This window comes from Pelobates fuscus, chromosome 4 (genome assembly GCF_036172605.1).
Source record: "Pelobates fuscus isolate aPelFus1 chromosome 4, aPelFus1.pri, whole genome shotgun sequence".
NCBI lineage: Eukaryota > Metazoa > Chordata > Amphibia > Anura > Pelobatidae > Pelobates > Pelobates fuscus.
Genome location: NC_086320.1, coordinates 282,463,968 through 282,484,592, shown reverse-complemented (window position 1 = coordinate 282,484,592; position 20,625 = coordinate 282,463,968). Strand labels below are relative to the sequence as shown.

Sequence of the window (20,625 nt, the reverse complement as noted above, 5' to 3'; positions counted from 1 at the left end):
TTATGTGGCAAAATTAAAAATCACTTCAAATTTGATTAATTGTCAACTTAATTTGGATCAGAAGTTACAGATTTGTGACATGTACCTACTGGTAATGTGAGAGATTAAAGTAAAAATTTGGACAGCTGACACTCTGCAATTCTGTCAAGCGAGCTAGATTACCCTATATTTACTGATAAACAATTCTAAAATGGTTTAACAATGAAACTGGATTGATGCCTGAAGACTCGATGATTTGAATTGGTTTTGCTGCCTAGAATGTCCCTTTAAGTTTGTTTTTCACATACAGTGGGACCTCGGTTTACGAATTTAATGCGTTCTCCGGGACGTTTCGTATTGCGAAAAATTCGTAAACCGAAACACGGTTTCCCATAGGAATGCATTGAAAACCAATTAATGCGTTCCGGAGGTGAGAAAAAAGTCACATAAAGTATTTTATCTGTTCAAAACTCTTTATAAAGTGCACTTTAAAGGCATAAATACTGTACAGGGACATGATTAATCAAGCAATAACATTTCAAACATCCAACTTTATGTTTTAAAACATTACACATCAACTTTTAAAACATGGCAGACTGTTGGTAACATGGTACAGTACACTTTAACTGTACATAAATAACACATCAACAGGGAAAACATGGAAAATAGCAAAACAATTTCAACACTGTTTGGAAGATGAGGAGGACGAGGGCAATTGGGCAGCACTAACACAAGCAGGTTCTTCTTCATGTCTAGGCTGTTTTTGTAGGAACCTTTCCATTGTCTGCTGCCTCTGGCGCCTTTTAAGCATCCCTCGGAAAGGGGACATGATGTCTGTGTCAAAACTGCTCACAAGTCTGTGGGCTAGAGCCTTATCTGGGTGGTGCTGCTGTACAAAAGTCTGTAGGTTTACCCACATTTGGCATGCCTCCTTGACTTCCGTGGAAGAGAGCTGTTCCTCACTCATTTCCTCCTCCTCCTCAAATGAGATCTGCTCCTCCATCGACTCCTTCTGCAATTCCACCAGCTCCTCGGTGGTTAGGTCACGGTTGTGTTCCTCCACCAGCTCGTAGACATCCTCCTCAGTCACCTCCAGGCCCATGGTCCTCCCCAAGGAAACAATTTCCTCCAACACTGTTGACGCAGGTGCAGAAGCACTGGAGGCAGGTTTTACAACACAGTCTGGCCAAAGGTTGCGCCAAGCAGAATTTAGGTTTGTCTGGCTGACCCCGGCCCAGGCAATGGTGATAATCTGCAGACCGCTCACAATGTCAAAATGCTCTCTCCAAAATTCATGGAGGGTGAGGCTTGAGCGATCTGTCATCTCAAAGCATCGCCGGAAAAGCTCCCTTGTGTAGAGTTTTTTAAAATTGGAGATGACCTGCTGGTCCATTGGCTGGAGTAGTGGGGTGGTGTTAGGCGGAAGGAACATGACCTTGATGAAATTAAAGTCCTCCAGCAAGTCTTCCTCGAGGCCTGGAGGATGGGCAGGAGCATTGTCCATGAGCAGCATGGCCTTGAGTGGCAAGTTATTGTCCACAAGGTACTTCTTTACAGCAGGACCAAAAACCGCATTGACCCACTTCACAAACAAGAGGCGTGTGACCCAAGCCTTTGGGTTAGACTGCCAAAAAACGCTCAACTGCTCCTTGTTCACCTTGTGTTTCTTGAAGGCCCGTGGGTTCTCTGAATGGTAGACAAGCAGGGGCTTGATCTTAAGGTCCCCACTGGCGTTGACGCAGAACAGGAGGGTAAGACGGTCCTTCATCGGCTTGTGGCCAGGCAATGAGGTCTCCTGTTCTGTGATAAAGGTACGCTTTGGCATCCTCTTCCAGAAGAGTCCAGTCTCGTCGCAGTTGAAGACCTGCTGAGGAAGGTAGCCCTCTGAATCTATGACCTCCAGGAACTCTGTAGCAAATTCTTCAGCTGCAGCAACATCGGAACTTGCAGCCTCTCCATGCCTGACCACACTGTGGATGCCAGATCTGTTCTTGAACCTTTCAAACCACCCCCTGCTGGCCTTGAAGCCTTCTGCATCTGTTGACGTTCCTGGCTGTTGTTTGAGGAGGTAAGCGTGCAAGGCCTTGGCTTTTTCGCAGATGATCGCCTTGGTCACTGAGTCCCCTGCACACTGCTTCTGTTCAATCCAGAGCAGGAGCAACTTCTCGACCTCCTCCAGAACAGGTGGCCGTTGCTTGGAGACCCTGGTGACTCCCTTGGCTGCATCTCTCCCAGTAATCTTCTCTTTCATTTTTAGGATTGTACCGAATGTGGATGCACTCCTTCCGTACTCTTTGGCAAGGTCAGTCAATCGCATTCCTCCTTCATGCTTCCTGATGATTTCCTTCTTGTCCTCAAGCAGAATCATCTCCTTCTTCCTCTTCCCAGCTTCCGCTGCTTTCTTGGGTGCCATGACACCACCATCCCTAAGTATGCAAAAAAAATAAAAATGCTTTACACCCACATGAGCTGGCATGGAAAACAACCCCACAATGCAAAACACACAGTAAAAGGCATGCACAGCACATGAGCTGGCATGGAAACCACACTAAAAGGCATGCACAGCACATGAGCTGTAACAGGCATGCACAGCACATGAGCTGGCATGGAAACCACAGTAAAAGCCATGCACAGCAGATGAGCTGTAACAGGCATGCACAGCACATGAGCTGGCATGGAAAACAACCCCACATTGCAAAACACACAGTACAGTACTGTAACAGGCATGCACAGCACATGAGCTGGCATGGAAATCACCCCCAGAATGCAGAACACACAGTAAAAGGCATGCAAACAACCAAGCTCAGCTCCCTACCTTTCCACTTCTTGAGATGCACCAAAAAGGCTCCAAAACCTGCTGCAAAAGGCTCCAAAACCTGCTGCAAATGGCTCCAAAAGGCTCAACAACACCTCCACACTACACACTCACGTGCTACCCACACTTCAGTATGCAGGGGGCGGAGCTATAAACCGGGACACTTGTTTCGTATTGCGAAAAAAAATCGTAAACCGAGGCATTTTTTTTACGAATTTTCATTCGTAAACCGAATTTTTCGTTTACCGAGGCGTTCGTTAACCGAGGTTCCACTGTACTAGGTTTATTTGCTGAACTGAAAAAGGAAACTAGATATTTTAGGCTACTGCAGGAGAACTGGAAAATTGAGCTGAAGAATTTTTCGAGTTTGAGTGTTTTGTAATCCCACCTGTACATTTTACTTTTAACATGGAGGTAAAATACAATGAAACATAGTTACCAATTAGATTGCCGGAGGATTTGCAGCATGTCATACTTCTCGTAGTTCAATGTCATATCTAATAGAGCTATATGTAATATTTGCCATTTATCCTTTAAAGACCTTTGACTTTTTGCCATTATTTTGAAACTGCATAAAGCACAGACTTTATTTAGGTCAAAACCTCTTTTGTGTGTCAGACCTCTTCTAAGCTTCTTCATTTGGTGTCTCACTTCCACCGAGCCGGCTCATTTGTATAAATATCCACGAAAGCTCAGTTTTTGTTAAGAAAGCATTGACTGTGAATTATTCAAGGTCACTCTTCATAGAACTGCCTTCCTGCTAGTAGCTTTTTTTCTGGTTTCTTACTTCTGTCATAGAACACAGTAAAAGCTTAAGTAGAAGAGCGTAAGCAAGGATTTTTCACAGACAAAGGACTTCAGAACACTGTGCTCACCTCACAAAACATACAGTATAGAATATGAAAAAGTTCGGAAATTAGCTTCTAAATAGGGAAGACGTTCTCAAAGTCTGCCTATTTTTCTGAGTGAGTCATAGATATGCCTTCAGCTTTTATACAGCTTCAAGAAGGGTAACTGATTCTTCAGTTTGGAAGTCTAGTAATATAGTCACAAACTTTTATATCCTATTTATGTTATATTGCATTTAGGGTATCTTTTGTGTAGCACTAGAGAACGTATTGGAGCTTTTATAAATAGATAATGATAAGCTACATACATATTCCAACAATGCTACGAGATTGCTCATTTACACAGGATAATTAACTGCATTACATTAGTGCTGAGGTGATAGAGAGGACACTGTGGGTGGAAGAAAATATCTGGGAATGAAATACACACTAGATTGGTTTCTGCTAAAAGCACACTGTACTTTGACTGTTAAGTAGTGATAAATATATGTATTTATTTTAACCCTTTGAAAAGAAATGCGTTGGGTAAACACCTGGCTCTCAAAAGGGTAATTTTGCTACTCCAAAATAACTTGAATAATGTATCACACTATGTGCCAGCAAAATGAAAGCAATCAACTGGCACATACCTGAATAGAAAACTTAATGGCCATAATACAAAAATACATTACCATTGATAACAACTGGGTTATCGAATGAAGCACTTTGAAAGTAAGAATTTCAAGGCTTCAACTATGGGAAAGTATGTCTGCAAAGCTTTTAGAATGAATGATACATCTCTTGAGGTTCACATTGCAATTGGCTGTAGCTTTGGATGTAGTGTATATAAATGGCATATTACCATGTTCCAGTAGAGAAGTATACATTCTGATAGGGACATTCTATTCTCAAATAATACACATTATTAACCATAACACAATATCCTTTTACATAATCGGCAGCAAATGACCAGTTTGTAGTTTATTTTAAATATTATTATTATTGCCATTAATATATAGCGCAAACAGATTCCGTAGCGCTTTACAATATTATATGAGGGGGGATTTAACTGTAATTAAACAATTACAAAAAAAACTGACAGGAACGATAGGTTGAAAAGGACCCTGCTCAACGAGCTTACAGTCTATAGGATATATAAATGTAACTGAAATTATACAGACTACTCATATAGTTTGTATTTTCATTCTCTCTAAGGCTCTGCTCTGCCTTCTTGAGTGTCATTGTATCAATGTGTCCATGTCCCTGAAGGCCACACTCTATGGCTCACTATTGAATGGAAACGGTCACATGCCAAACCAGTGCTCTCACTGGACCCATGTACAGCAGCACACTGGGAAATATCCTTGCTTCCTCATAGATCAGTTCTGCCCTTTGTAACGAGGACGCCCTATTGCTTAATACATCTTAGAAAGTTTACAAATTGTGTGAGCTCGGTCATTTGTGTACAACTGCTAATGCATAATCTTCACAAAGTTCTAAAATGTCCTCCGTTTATTTTCAAACTTTGCTTTCAGTTGGTTCAAGGTTCAAGTTAATCCCATTACCAGAGGGATTCCCTGTAAATCTACTTGGCAATAGCTTCTTGGAATAAAAGCTTTCTGCCAGTTTGTTGAGATCTCAGAAATGTAAGACTAGTATACATGAAAATAAATATATATATACATACATACAGTTATAGCTTGTGTTCATCTTTTTTTCATCATAATCAAATGTTTCTTTGGAATTTTTGTAATAAAGGGTAACTCAAAAAACAATTGTAGGTTATAATAACCATTACTATCTTGTTCTCCCAAACAAATGTAAAAAAGAGAAAATACCCACTACAGCCTCCTACCCCTCCACTGGTATCACTACCACTCTCTAGAGGGGATGGATTGACAGGCTGATGGAAGGGTGGGGTGCAGCCATTGGTTGTCTGTCTCCAGCAGCAGAGGGGTAAACTGTGTATGAAACGCTGCGGCTGCAGACTCCCAGCACCATGACCACTTTAAATCACAGAAGATGTCGTAGTACTTCTTGGAGTAACCCTTTAGAAATAAAGCAAACTATATCATAATCTTCCAGTTCAAGGCGAAGCCAGGGCAAACATTGCAAACGAAAACAATTTGAATCCTTGTTTTATTTTTTTTCCCCACTCTATACTTTCTCTATGCTGACTGCCAAGTGCAAATACAGAGTGCTGAGTACATAGTTACCGGATAAAGAGGTGTGGATTTCTACATTTAATTTTATTTTTCACACTTTACAAATGCATATTTGTTAGAGATAAATATAATGAAATGTATCATTTAAAATCCAGAGAATTTAATGTTCCTATAATAGAGCCTGCACCCAGACAGTTGAGCAAATCAGAGAAAAGAATCGTGAGCTTTAAATGAGATTGACTCAGTGTTTTAGACAGACATGTCTTGCAAAGTTATTTAAAAATATTTCTGAATAACGTTTCCATTAATGCAAACATCATTTTAGATCTTTTTATCACCTTCTTTAAGAAGTTGACCTTTAGAGACAGATATTTATTTGAATTGACTTTATTATAGGAACAATACTTACCAAAATGACACAGTTTACATAAATTGCTTTTACTCTCTTCTTTGAACATTGGTTCACAACCTCATAATATTCTCTGCAGTTACCGAAGGTGGAACATAATTATTTTCCAGTAATTGAGTTAAAATTATAATTTGCTTTAACAAAATGTGTTTGTGTGTATATGTGTATTTATAATATAAGACAACATTTACTCACTCACCCCTCTAGTATTTTTTATTATATTCATAATTCTCTCGTCTTACCAGCGGCTTGAGAGTCTAAACGTTCATGAAAGAAATATCTTGGCTGTTTCTAGAACTGCACTCTTCAAGACAGAGATCTCAGATGTCCCACTTGGAATCTGCTGAAGACATTCTCCCAGCTTGGGGGTTACAGCCTTAAGTTCTCCAATCACAACTGGAACTACTACTGTTTTCACTTTCCATATCCTTTCTAGCTTCTCTTTTACTACTTGGTATTTGTCCACCTTTTCGTGTTCTCTCTTCTTGATGTTATAGTCATTGGGTATTGCCCAATACATACACCACCACTGCAGTCTTTCATCCTTTGTCTACAACTAAAATGGTCCCACAAGATATAAGCCCTGTCATTCTCAACTACGGTTTATGGTAGCTCCCATGTATTTAGTTTATTTAGTACCTCCTGTATTCAAGCAGGTCCATCCTATCTTCTGTGCAGATATTTTGGTACACATTCCCAGCAACTCTGTTGTGTTTTTCAATGCTGTGATCTTGCACTTTGCTGTTATGAGCTGACTTGTCTAGGAGGACTATTTGCAAAGTCTAGACCTTGGGTCCAGTCATGTTTTGTAGATACCTGCTTTCATTGATTTGGTGCTGATTGCCTTTCCTGTGCTGCTAGGACTAATACCTCAGTGCCGTCCTGCTTTTTCCAACCACTAGTTGGATCTATGTTTCATCCAGGGCTGTGGCCTTGAACTCAATAGGCCCACGTTCCTTACATCGGTCAGTGTACAGTCTCTGGGCATTGTATTTCATGTGGAATCCTCTATTCATCATGAGTAGTTTCTGAGTCTTAATATCAATGGTCTCCAGTTCTTCTCTGGGCAAGGTTAGTGTTGGGGATCAACCGATTACTGTTTCTGCCAATTATTAGAGCCAATATTCTGCCTATATCTGTAAATCGGTATCGGTCTTCTAATTTAGTGATTTTGCCTATAATGTACTCTCCTCACCCAGTCCCCGCATTTCACCTTCTGCATCTCGAAACTCTAGCTAACGAGGCTTCAGATCACAACTTTACATCGCCTCTCCCTGTAAATCCCTGCATACAGAGCTCAGCTGAGAAGTGAGACCGTCAATAATCTTCTGCAATGTACTTGGCTGTCCGTCTGAGAGTGATAGGATTGTGATTGCTGTTAGCAATCACACTCCTTTCAGTGACTGCACTGTACATGCTGGGATCTTGGCAAACCCAGCATGTTTTGGTTGTCTCCGAGTTATGGGAGTGTGATTGCTGACATACACCTATTAGTAACAGCAGTTAACATGTTGAGATATTGAAGATCCCAGCATGTACTTGCTGCCTGAGAGTGATAGGAGTGTAATTGCTGTCAGCAAGCTCAATTAATGGCAATTATAGTCGGAAATTGTGTTGCTTTTTCAAAATTTTAAATGTACAGATTATTGGCACTGGTTATCTGCAGTCAGCCTGAAAGGCAACCAATAATCTCTATCGGCATCGCCTCTGGGAAATTATTGGTGGGTTCCTAGTTTGTATCCCAGCTGTATTCCTGCAGACTGGTAAGACTTAAGTGTTGATGGCATGGATCTTGTTCTTGCAATTTTGATACAACTTAAGGACCCGTCAGACTCTTTGGAGGTACTTGGATGTTGCTTTACTCCTTGCCTCTTTATGATGGTTTCCATGTGCTTGTGGTATCCACAGCTACTTGTAGCTGTTCTCTACATCTCCTATTTGGCATTATTGCACTTCAACTCCTTCAATTTAATCTTCCATATTTTTGCAATCACCTGCCTTCACTTATCTAGTCCATAGGATTTTTCAGTGTTCTTGCTACTCTAGTTAGGTGGATCAGTGAGTCAATGTCTTGCTCATTCGTGGCATACAGCTCGATTTAGTACATTTAGAGGGGGTGGCTGATAGTAGCTTCACTTTAAAATCTGTATCCACTCTTCGTGATGATCTGGCTGAGGGGGTTGAGGCCTGTGCAGAACAGCATTGGGGATAGCGCATTATCTTCGCATATGCCACATTTGTTCACATCCACAGTTGTCCTTAAATTGGCTTTTGGTGTTCTCATCCACTTGCTGATCAAATTCTTAATAAAGGCTTTCAGTGTCTTGTTGACTTGCATAGAGCCAAACATTCCATACCCACACGTGTGGCATTGTGCTATAGGCTTTTGTGTAGTCAAGTAGTCAATCCAGGCTGTGCACAGATTGGTCTATCTGGTCTTGGGATCCTGTGCAGATGGTGTTTTTAGCCTCTGTTTTATATTTTCAGTCCCCTTTTGATTACTGCTCATGGATTGACCCATATAAATGCCTGTTATCGCAAACGGATAATGTTCTCAAATCCAGTAATGCATGATAAGCAAAGACCTACTGTGCATTGTCTACTGTAAGTCATGGTGTGACAATGTCCTGTGTAGGATCCTACATTTCAGGTCAGCAAAGGCGCATACACAGCCTGGCCTGCCTGACATAAGGGATGGCTATTGGCATTTGCTGCTACTAATTCAGTCCCTCTGCTGTTACTGATATTCCATGAGAGAGGCTGGAGACATTGTGTGACTCTATCTCCTCACTGGTCATATTACATATTACTGGGCTGTTCACCTTCACATGTGGTGTTAGAATTGCCTGTTTGTCTTGTTTACCTATTGTACAATGCTTTGGAATATGTTAGTGTTATATAAGTGTAATTCTGTAACTCCTACCAATTGCCGTCAGACTGGGAAATATATACAATATGAAAAAATTCTATTGAATTATCAAGAGAGGATTCACCGAAGACATTAAGAAAAAAATGAAAAAAATAAAAATGTTATTGCAGTATAAATGATTGTATCTCTTTTCTATATCTCCAGGTATGTAATTATAATATATAGTAATGATTAGCATGAATAAGTCTGAACCCTGCTTTTAACTAAATGTATTAGCATAGAGTTCTGAACACAGAGCTGAGAATTTTACATTTAAATATTAAAATGCTATTGTATATATATCGCCATGTATACCAATTATTTTCAACAAAGGGAGTCTGAATAGAGAAACGATATGGTTTGAATATAAAATGTAGCTGACAGTGAAATGTTGTAGAGTATTTCTTGTTGTGTATTTAGTCCGATCCATCTTAAGACTCAAAAACATCCATCATAATGGAGTCCTTAGCTTGCCCTGTCTTGATGGACACATTGTAACAAATTGCCAGCATTAATGTCTCCATTTTCCTTCCACTCTCCCAATTGCCAAAAAGCATATTCAAGGTCACGTGTAAAACATTCTCACGTTTTCCTCTTAACTCTGCGTTCTGTGTGGCTACAGGCTCTCCCCAAAGTGCCAGCGCCAGAATGGTTTCATATTCTGTGTTCTCGCCAATGATAAATGAGATAATGTTTTTTAGTCAGCAGCCGATAATGACTGCATGTGCAATGTGTTTATACAAAATATATACTCAGTCTCTGGAATGACGGCCATTTTAAATTTTATCACTTTTCTTCCTACACAAGATACTTATTGTGCATTCAGTTAATCACAAAATGTCAGCCTTTGGGGATAGACCATATAAGATTCAAAAATCCTGCTATTCAGTATTACTTTGTGACTCATATTCTTTCATTAGCTTATGTTCTAAATATGTTATCTCGATCGTTTAATAAACAATAATGTAAAATTACTAACACTCTTTCGAGCCACTAAACGGTTATGTCTGATATAGCCGTAATTACCAAAGAGAATAAAACTTTTCATTAAAGTGCACAAAACACTCAAATGGGAAAAGAAAAGAGAATCACATATCAGGTAGCTTGTGCACACGCGGGTTGAGGCATGTCACTCAGAAGACAAATCTGAACAATATGTTGCTATCGTTAGCACACCACATCTGTAAAAAACAAACCTATTCTTCTAATTTACTATGTAAGACTTCCTTCGGCCTGGATGTGTCTGAATTTACATCCATGTTGTTTGGATGCCATGCTGTACCAGTGAATACAGTGAGTTGAATACAGATTTTGATATTTCAGAGTGCTATTTTTTTTTCTATTGTATTTTAATCTTTAAGGTCAAAGGAAATGATTATTTTAATTTAATTGTTTTCCCTCCTTTTTTTAAATGCATTATTTAACGAGCACAAAAAAAAAAAAAAAATAACAATGATGGTCAATTCTATCCTGCAGTGTGGCTTTGTTTTTTAATATTACACTTTATCAGGACCCAGTAGAAATTATAGATAACTCAGAGTTTGGGGATCTAGGCAAACAACTGTCAATGACAATGAAGTCTGTGAGAAACTGACATAAACATATGTAAATGTTGTGTCCCTAATACTACTGCCCGCAAGCTACAGCAGTACAGAGGAAAATAAACTAATACAGTCCTGTTGTTACCTAATTTTATCATGTGACCCGTGACTTTGAAACCTTCTAGCCAATCGGTCAAGCTCTGTCACACAGTGTCGGGAAGACTGAGGCAAAGAAATACAGCACAGGCTTATACTCTGTGCTCTTGTGCTAAATTACAAGGCGTCTCAGCCCATAGACGAGCGCTTCAGCAGTGATGAGCAGTGGGCAACATCACCAGGCAGATTGTCATTCTGATGCACATGCTTATATGCATTTGTTTGACAACTCCCCCCATTTCAAAGCCTTGCTGCCATTGACCTCCATCTACCACTCCTGATCCCAGATCTGATAAAGTGAGCATGCCTGATATTCTGCAGAGCTGTAAAATGGTTAATAAAAATAAATATTTTAGCAATTGCAACCTTTGAAATTTGGGAGCCAATCGGCCCCAGTCTTATTATTATTATTATTATTATTATTATTATTATTATTGGTATTTATATAGTGCCAACTTATTCTGCAACAATATTATACAATATCATAAAAAGGGGAACATGAGACAATGACAAAATGATACAGGAAGAACAAGCTTACAGTCTCTAGCTAGAGAATCCTAGTGCCCTCAAGCACAGCGTGATGGCATTACATGACCCAGAAATCAGGGTTCACTCCTAAATCAGAACAGTTGGGAGGCCTGTATTATGTCCAAATACAACATTTTATATTCATAATGGAGGAGTATACCTGGTGCCATTGATCACATCTGAAGAAACTAAATATTTAACAGGAGTAATGCCATTAGCAGATTAGACCATTTCCTGTTAAAAGGACACTCCAGGCTCTCAAAGCACTTTATCTTGCTGCAGTGATTTATGTGTGTAGAGTGTCCTCTTAATAACTTTTGCAGCAGCTAATCAACCATCCATGAACAGGGTCCTCATCAACTTATGTTCCTGTAACATTTAGTAATTGTCTCATTTATTGTTACATTTACCTTTTTATAATGTTGTACAGTGCTGTGGAATTAGTTGGCACTAAATAAATGCCAGTAATAATATAATGTGCACTAACAAAGATGTATTTTAGAGCTGTTACAGCAGTAATCCAAACTACACATAAGAGGATACAACCAAATAAAACCATTTATAAATATATATTGCAATAAATTGTTAATATCTCCCACAAAAAAAAAAAAAAAAAAAGATGCTAAATCATAACATGAAAAGACAAATAGATGACATTACAATTTGCATTCAGGAATCAATTCCCCACCCTTATTCTATAATCCTAAAAAAGAGAAATGAAACCAACCCATTCATAATCGACCAATTATGGGAGTAAGCAATTTATACACACACACCCAGCACAAAGTTGTATCAAATAATCATGAGGAGGTCAAGTCCACAAAAAGTAAAAGAACACCCCAACGGTTTAGCAAATGCCTGTCTCGAGGTAGTTACTGCAATTATCATAAAAAACGTGCACCATAACCACTACAGTGTTCTGTAGTGGTTATGGTGCCTAGTTTCCCTATAAGACTGGGGTTATAGAACATTGGGAGGTCATGCCGGGTTTTTTTTTTTTACTGTCATCTACTATTTCTGTCTTCTCATTTTCCTTTTTATTTTGACTCATCCTCTTCTCCCCCTTCCTATAGTATAGTTAAGGTATCTGCAGCCTTTCAGATTACAATAAAGGTGTCATTTTCATATTAATAGAATCACTGGAGCACATTTTCAAAGGAATCTCTAGTTCTTGAAAAACTCCTGGGTGCTGCCAGTAAGATTAGCGGAATAAATTAACAGAGCCTTTACATAATGAAACTCCAGAAAAGGTTGCTTTGCAGGGTCTATTATCTAGTGTTTATCTTATCTGGGGCTGTAATTCTCTCAGCTGCTGCTGAAAGAGATCTTAATGCTTATGTTGTGCTCTGTAAATTTTCTTCAGAGCTCTTTCTTACTATAGCATTTTATGTGCAGGAGAGGAGGGGAGGACGGAAGAGATTTGCAGATATCTGCTTTGGTAGGACTGTCACTGTGTATTAGGATCAAGAAAGATGCTCAGTGTTTACGTTTTAAGGCATACCTGGTTCCAGTTAGTTCACTGAAAGTTTATTTTTTTTTTTATTTTTTTTTTTTTTATTTTAATAATACAGTGCAATTTTGTAACAATGGAAGATCTTAGTCAAACTGATTATCTTCCTGAAATAAAATAATCAATATAAAGTGAAAGGGGTCCAATTCAGACCTTTATTAGGGCGGCCATTTCTTGTAAAACACTTGTACCATTATACATATTTATTTTCTTTTCCACAATGACGTCAAAGGAGGCGGAGAGGCTAGCACAGCGTCTTAGCGCTAGAATATAGGTAAGTAAAACCTTTAAATGTTTTCACTGCAAACCATGGACAGGGATACTTATCTAAATAAGGAAGGGGCACTATAGCATTAGGAATACAGGTTTGCATTCTTAATGTTAAAGTGTCCCTATTAAATATGGCTACCGGCAGGGCCGCCATCCGGGTGTGACCACTATGACAGTTGTCACAGCCGGCAGCCCTGAGGGGCTCGGCCACACATTCGCTATCTGTGGCGGCAGAACTATCTTAGCAACCGAATTCCTGCTCTTCTGAGATGAACCTACTTACTTGGGAAATCCTTATTCCTGGGGCTCTCTGCAGTTCAAGCTTAAATAGGGCCCTGGAATGAGGCAGCTCTTATAGTTGGCCTGGACCAAGAGGGCTTACTCATCTGAACATATATACATTATAATGTATGTTGTATGAATTGGCCCCAGCGGTGCCTTATGATGTATGCATGTTCAAGAGAGTGCATAACAAATGCGTAATTAATGTAATTTAAAATGTAAAGTATCAAAATGTTTGAAGTGCATTCATTTCAAAGGATACAACATTAAGTCTGTTGACCCTTTAATTAAACACTGCTTTTTGGTTGTTGTAACTCCTGCTGGCACTTCCTCGCCCCACATTTTTGTTTTTATTCTATTAATAACTAAATAAAAGAAATTAAGTATTTTTATCCAGCACAGACGCAAAGTTCTCCGTGCAGTCTGATTCTGCTTCCTTGCCCTCACTGTAGGGAAGGGATGCAGACATCCCAAGTCTCCTTGAGGTTCTGGGAAACGCCTGCATTTTGAATGCAGCTCTCTGACACCCGCAAATCATATACAATATCCCGGAAATCCGACACACAATCTGACATACAGTGTAAATCAGAATGTGTCTGATTTCTTGGACATTGTATAGGATTTGCGGCCACCCAATAAAACTTTTTAAACAGTAGTATACGCCGGCAGGGCGGAAGTGTCAACCTGTCACTTCCTCCCTGCTTCAGAGAGCGCCTCACATGAAGGGGAGGGAGGAAGCTGGAGGCGGCAGTGCACACAGCAGCATGGAGGCAAAGGAGAGGCTGGAGTGAGCATGCTCACTCCCATCAGCCTAGGCCACCATCCTGGGCACAAAAGGCAAGCTAACAGGAAGGTGACTGCAAATAAAAACATTTTAAAATGCATGTACATTTGTGTGTGTGTGTACATGTGTATGCCAGATTGTGTGTTTGTGTGTCTGTGTGTGTATGTGCCAGCATGTGTGTCTGTGTGACAAAGTATGTGCATGTATCAGTGTGTTAATAGTGTGTGTAACTAGTAGCAATATGTTGTTAAATAAAAAGATTGGGGGGGGGGGTGGCACATTAGCTGCCTAAAATGAGTTTTTGCATGTTAGGATGACTGGGGACGTCACAGAGACACAGCTGAGGGAGGACCATGCTGCAATTAAATATGCATCTCCATGATCACAACAGGTGCTTTTAATACTTGGGATTGACAATAGCCAGATGTTGACGTATACTTTCAGCAGCACAACTAATTATTCCTGTGCAGTGTTTGAAGTGGTCATGGTGCTTGGAGTAACCCTTTAATGTCACCATGCTTAAGTAGAAACTTGGGCATTATCTATAAGAGAAAAGGAGAGGATAAGGTACATGTCAATTCTTTAAAAAACAGTTTGACTACTTACCCAGGGATGGTACCACGGAACTTTTGGCACGATAACTACCGCAGCTCAGTGAACAGACTATCTGTTCAGTTTTAGAAAATATACATATACCTACTTAGTGCAATCGAGATTTCATGTATGGCATGATGTTAATTATACATTCTTCTAGCCCAAAATGTGGTACACACAAGGTACATACAGGGTTATTGTGTGTGAACTGCCTTGTATTCAGAGTGAATTTTAATTTTTAACCAAACCGAAAACCTGCTGCAGCTCCATGGAATGTACAAGGTCACAATAGGCAGAATCCACAAATACTTTCATCATCTTTTTTTTAATATCAAGGTCACTCATCCTTATGTGTACTTTAGAAACATTTCTCAATATTCATTAAACTTCTGAGATTAAGGGTGAGAAAAATGACCGTTCCTTCGAGTGATTACTGATAAAGTGATTATGGAGATGAAAGAAATAGAAATGCTCTCCATTACTGCGTAACAGTGATTGCTTTTACATGTTCATTAAATATTCAGTCTCGTCATGTCCTTTCACTTATAATACATTACTTAGGTTTATCGTCGGGAAATGGAAAAGATGACTTTGGAAAAAAGAAATCTACTGCTTTGCAGTCAAAATGTTCACCTATTATAATACATCACTTTTCTATTAGCAAAAAAATAGATTTTGTTTCAGAAAATGGACAATTAAATGCCAGAGGAATATACGTTATCACTACATACCTCCAAAGCACCCCTATTCAGTCCCTATTTTTAGCTTAATCCCCTCTTTCCCTCTATTCTATTCTATCTTAATGTCCCTCTTTTTCTTTGTAGCAATTACTTGTGTGTTTGAGTACATGACAGAGCTCCACTGCAATAATACTCACAGAAATGTGTCTTTAAACTACAATAAATGTGTTCAGAAATCAGTCTGTGTAATATATATTGTTTTTGTTCTAATTTATATTTATTTGCATAAATTGTTAGTAAGTCGCTAACCTTTTTCAGAACAGCTCTGCCCCGGCTGCACCACCACTCAGACCCCTACCATTTTTGAGTCTATACTTCTTCATCTGAAATATTAGGGGGTATGCAAGTTACATACATTGAAAATACTTTTAAATAACATTATATTAAAACAACACTGCAATATAATGGAACCAGGAGCAGCAAATTTCCCTGAGAGTTTATCCTCTAGGTTCCTGTGTTTGTGAAGTCACATGTTCATCAAATGCCGCACTACACCAAACTATTCCATAGGTAGCAAGCATCCTCTGGTTGTTTACATGCATGGTCTTGTTCAGACTGCAGAGACAGGATTGTGGCAGTGGTTGTGGTGCTTAGTCTGCCTTTAATTGGAAATGGTTTAAGATTTCTTTCTTTAGCCTTCTATTGAATCTAGAGGATCAACATTACCACACTGAACAAAATTATAAATGCAACACTTATGTTTTTACCCCCATTTTTCTAAGACTTTTTCTATGTTCACAAAATGCCTATTTCTGAGGGACGGGGCCTGAACGCTGAGCTGAGCTGAGGAGACGCTTGCAGACACAGCTCCTGCTCTGCATGATAAATACAGCGAAAAAATTGCACAAGACAGCCCAGAAACTCTAGAGAAGACAGGCGAAGTGACGCTGATTCTTTTGGTGCCACAAAAGCCGCTATTATTGCCGGACTGCCGCGATTTGCGCTTGAGGCCTAGCATGGAAAGCAGCCTGGTTGCCGGTTGAGGCGGCTGATATCTCGACACCGGGTCTGTACCGCACAGCAGCTCTCCTGCTGGGGCATATCCCGGTCCCCGCTGGAGAGTCATACTCACCTGCAACAAGGGAATATTGTGCCGAGCGGCGAGTCGCACGATGCACCTAAGATGGCTGCCATGCTGCACTCCCAGCAAACTAAAGAGGGCCCAGAGCTCCAGCAATGGAGACTGCACTTCGAGATCCAGTTTGAGCAAATTTGCCAAGCTTTCTGGAGCTTTACCTTTCATTGTCAGCTAGTATTCTAGGTTGATAAAATATAGCCCCTAATGAACAAATGAAAATTCTAAAAATACAGACAAAGAATATATCTCTATGAACACCTCTACTCCTGACCAGTTACAAATATGTACATTTTCCAATACAACATTCCCCACTTTCATTTGTATACTGCCTCTTTATTTGTGAATTTTCCATTATTTTATTATTTGTTATGGATGATTTTGCAGCATTATAGCCTGATGACAGCCTTTATAACCCACATTTGAGAATAATATTAACGAGGTGCACAGAGCAAATAAACTTTTTTTAGGCAATTCATTATTTTAATGGATGACTTACTCTCAAATGTATCATTAAAGTAGACCAGCTCCTTATACCTGGTACAGTTATTTTAACTTTTTGTTGGAATCAATCCATGTGAAATACTCAACAGCTGTACCTGTCTATATGAGCTATTCCTTGGGCATTTGAAAGCTGCATAATTTATTGCCTACACTACTAGGCTACTGCTCAGACACACAAACCGAATATTTCATGGTTTAGATTGGGTACCTTTTCCCTTGGGTACCAAGTATCCTCTGGTTGTGTATATGTATGGTGTTAGATTGTTCAGCTCTCTTATTTCCCCTTTACTGTGTTATCCCAACACGTTATTCACTAAAGAGACAATTGATGGAAACCGAACGTCAATTCAATATTTTTTACAGATTAGCTGCTTTAGCCTTGGATTTGAAGTTCACATTGTATTGTCACTTTACAGGGTTATTCACTAAGGTGTGATATGCTGGACATCTAAAGGGAATTTCAAATGTAAGGCCAGAATTGACTTTAATATTTTTCCTAAATTTGCTACTTGGGCTTAAATTTTGACTCAAGCTTTGAATTCCAAGCCATTCTTACTTTAGTGATTTACCATGTTAGCTTAGGATGCTCCTTTCAAAATTATGAAAAGTGATTGTTCCATGTTTATTATAATGTCACTGATAATTTGTATTTGCTTTTTGACTGTGGTAAGATAACATTTTTGCCTGGTCAAAATAAACATGGAGTGCATCTCGATAAAGTTGGCTTTTATTTAAAGTTTGCTCAAATTTACATTTACCTTCATTTTTTGGGGTCAACGGATGTTCCGATGTTTTAAAAAAAAAAAGGCTAATTTATGTTTGTGAACAGTTTTAACATGTTTTTGAAATTACTCACTACAGTATCACAAATATTACTTGATATTTAGTTTGTATGCAAATTACTGATCTAAAATCTTGAGCAGAACCTGTTCCTTAACTGTGAGAAACCCATGTAGATTTCTCTTGGGCATTTGATTTTGCTCACATTGCCCATAACTTTTTTTTTACCTGAAAAATCCATGGATTTTGTTTACCTTAAAATGTAGTACACAAAGCAACCTCACTACTAGAACTCGCTAATGTGGATGTGGTCTCTGCTTAGCAATTAATGGAAAACCATTATGAGTGACAGTCATTAGAGGTGGACTTAGACAGCAGTGTAAACACTGCCTTTTCTCCTTAACAATTCAGGTACAGGCACTATGTCCTAGGACAGGGATAGGCAAAGCTTCAGCACTCCAGATGTTGTGGACTACATCTCCCATGATGCTCTTACAGCAATACTGCTAGCAAAGTACCAGGGGAGATGCCGTCAACCAGACCTGGAGTGCCAAAGGTTGCCTACACCTGTCCTAGAACTACTACATAAAGCTGTAGTGGTTATGGTGACCATAGTGTCCCTTTAACCCCTTAAGGACCAAGCTTCTAAAATAAAAGGGAATCATGACCTGTCACACATGTCATGTGTCCTTAAGGGGTTAATGATGTATACATTATGGAGTCAGACAGAAACATTATATTGTTCAATGTAAAATATACGCTCAGTGCTGAACACATTATTACTACTAATCCATGCATGCAAATGTAAGATATCTTGAATCCTCATTTATAAGTGATGATTGTGTGTTTGTGTGTGCATAATAAAATGTAGTTATTTATTAATATTGTGGAAATAAATGCCTAATTCATCTTTTTGATGGCTGACTGATAGCCTTGAACTCATCTCAGGCACTTAGCTTTTAGCATAATATTCTTGTAACTTGGTCCATCAAGGGAAAAAATGAACTCATCTTTTCCATCTTGTTCACTTGTACAAGTGAAATCTGATTCATGTTTGTTTTAATATAGGAGTAAATGACACATGGTGCTGATGCTTTGTTGAGCATCCTGCCCCAAAAGCATCATGGGATATGTACAGTAGGTAGAACTACTTGTTTGGCTTCTCCTGCTTTTCAATGAGTTGCTTTTTTTCTGAATGGTTTTCTCTCTATAAAGCATAGTGGTAATTTGTAACTATTGTAGCTTCGAGAGTTTGATTTTCAAAAACCTTTAATAAGGTTTCTCTCTGGAAAATAAGGAAGGGAGAGCATGACTGATGCCCAGGGTTGGGGGGTTGGCCCCAGGTAGATACATGGCTGCTAATGGGGGGCAGGAGATAAAAATGGGCAAGGGAAGAGGGACCTTACCAGTCAGCGCAGACAAGTTGAGGGATCCTGACTTTCCCGCCCTCCTGCCCATTAGTAGGTTTGGTTGTGTTCTGTTCTGGTGTCGGTGTCTTTGTGTTTTGTTTTGTCATAGCTTGCGGTCCCTCCTGGCCAGCGTAGATACAAGGGATGAAAACGCCAAGGCGGCTTGGACTCTTGGAGAACAGTGTAGAGCTGTCTGTTGGAGAACACCCCAACAGCTGACAGAGGAATTTGCTGGCATGATGTTTATAGTTAAATAAAGCTGTGGCCGTTGCCCTTACCCAACTTATTCAGATCTGGTGTGTTTTATTAGGGGGCAACGGGACAAGTGGCATTTTTTTGAGAGGCAGTTTCTTGAAACACTATAATGTGAAGGTTTAAGCTAGTGTTTTACTTATCTGACTGCGTGATGGCTGAAGGTAACGTGAGGTCTTCTATTAATAGATGGGGATATGAAAAGCCTCAGGTGTTTGAATGATGTGAACGCAGGCTGCTTCCGCTAATAAATCGCTTTGGAGCTGCTTGGAAGCCGAACAGATTGCACCTCATTGCTCTGAGGCCATTCAAATGCCTTATGTTTATTCATTTTTTTTTCATCCTCCTGCCATGACAGATTCCTACTCTAAAGAGATTATACAATTTAAAGTAACAGTTCATATTTGCCCCATTTCACCATGAACATAGTTACAGCTCATTGATAATGGATTTACTGGTGCATAAACTGTATATGTGTTTTGATGTAGTGTAAGTGTATTTAATGTGATTGGTTTGATGTTCTTTTTCTTCCTGATAAAAATGTTTACATTCTTCCTAAGTCATAATATCATAAAAAAGATGACTAAGGATACTTAAAGGGACACCGTAGTCACCAAAACAACTTTAACTTAATGAAGCAGCTTTTGTGTATAAACCATGCCTCTGCAGTCTCACTGGTCAATTATCTGTAATTTAGGATTTAAATCACTTTGTTTCTGTTTATGCAGCTCTAGCCACACATTTCCTGGGTGTGACTGACACAGTCTCTATTTCAGTCAGATGTAACTTACTTTAAAAGTGTTGATTTCCTGCTCTGTAAATTGAACTTTAAACACATAGTTGAGGCTCTTGCAGGATCTAACAGAGCAGAAAATAAGAAAAATTCTAAATAAACAGAATGTGCAACAAAGGATGCAGGGAGGTGTGCCTAGGGCTGCATAATCAAAGTGATTTAACTCATAAATGACAGAAGTCTGAGCAGTGAGCCTGCAGGGGCATGATCTATACACCAAACTACTTAATTACACTAAATTTATTTTGGATACTATAGTGTCCCTTTAACCCCTTAAGGACCAAACTTCTGGAATAAAAGGGAA

At 39.3% G+C, this 20,625-nt stretch overlaps 1 protein-coding gene across 3 annotated transcripts in view; it reads left to right on the top strand.

Moving 5' to 3' along the window:
• The window catches only part of ELMO1 (engulfment and cell motility 1), a 381,378-nt gene that overhangs the window by 220,011 nt on the left and 140,742 nt on the right, over positions 1-20,625 (top strand). The window lies entirely within an intron of this gene.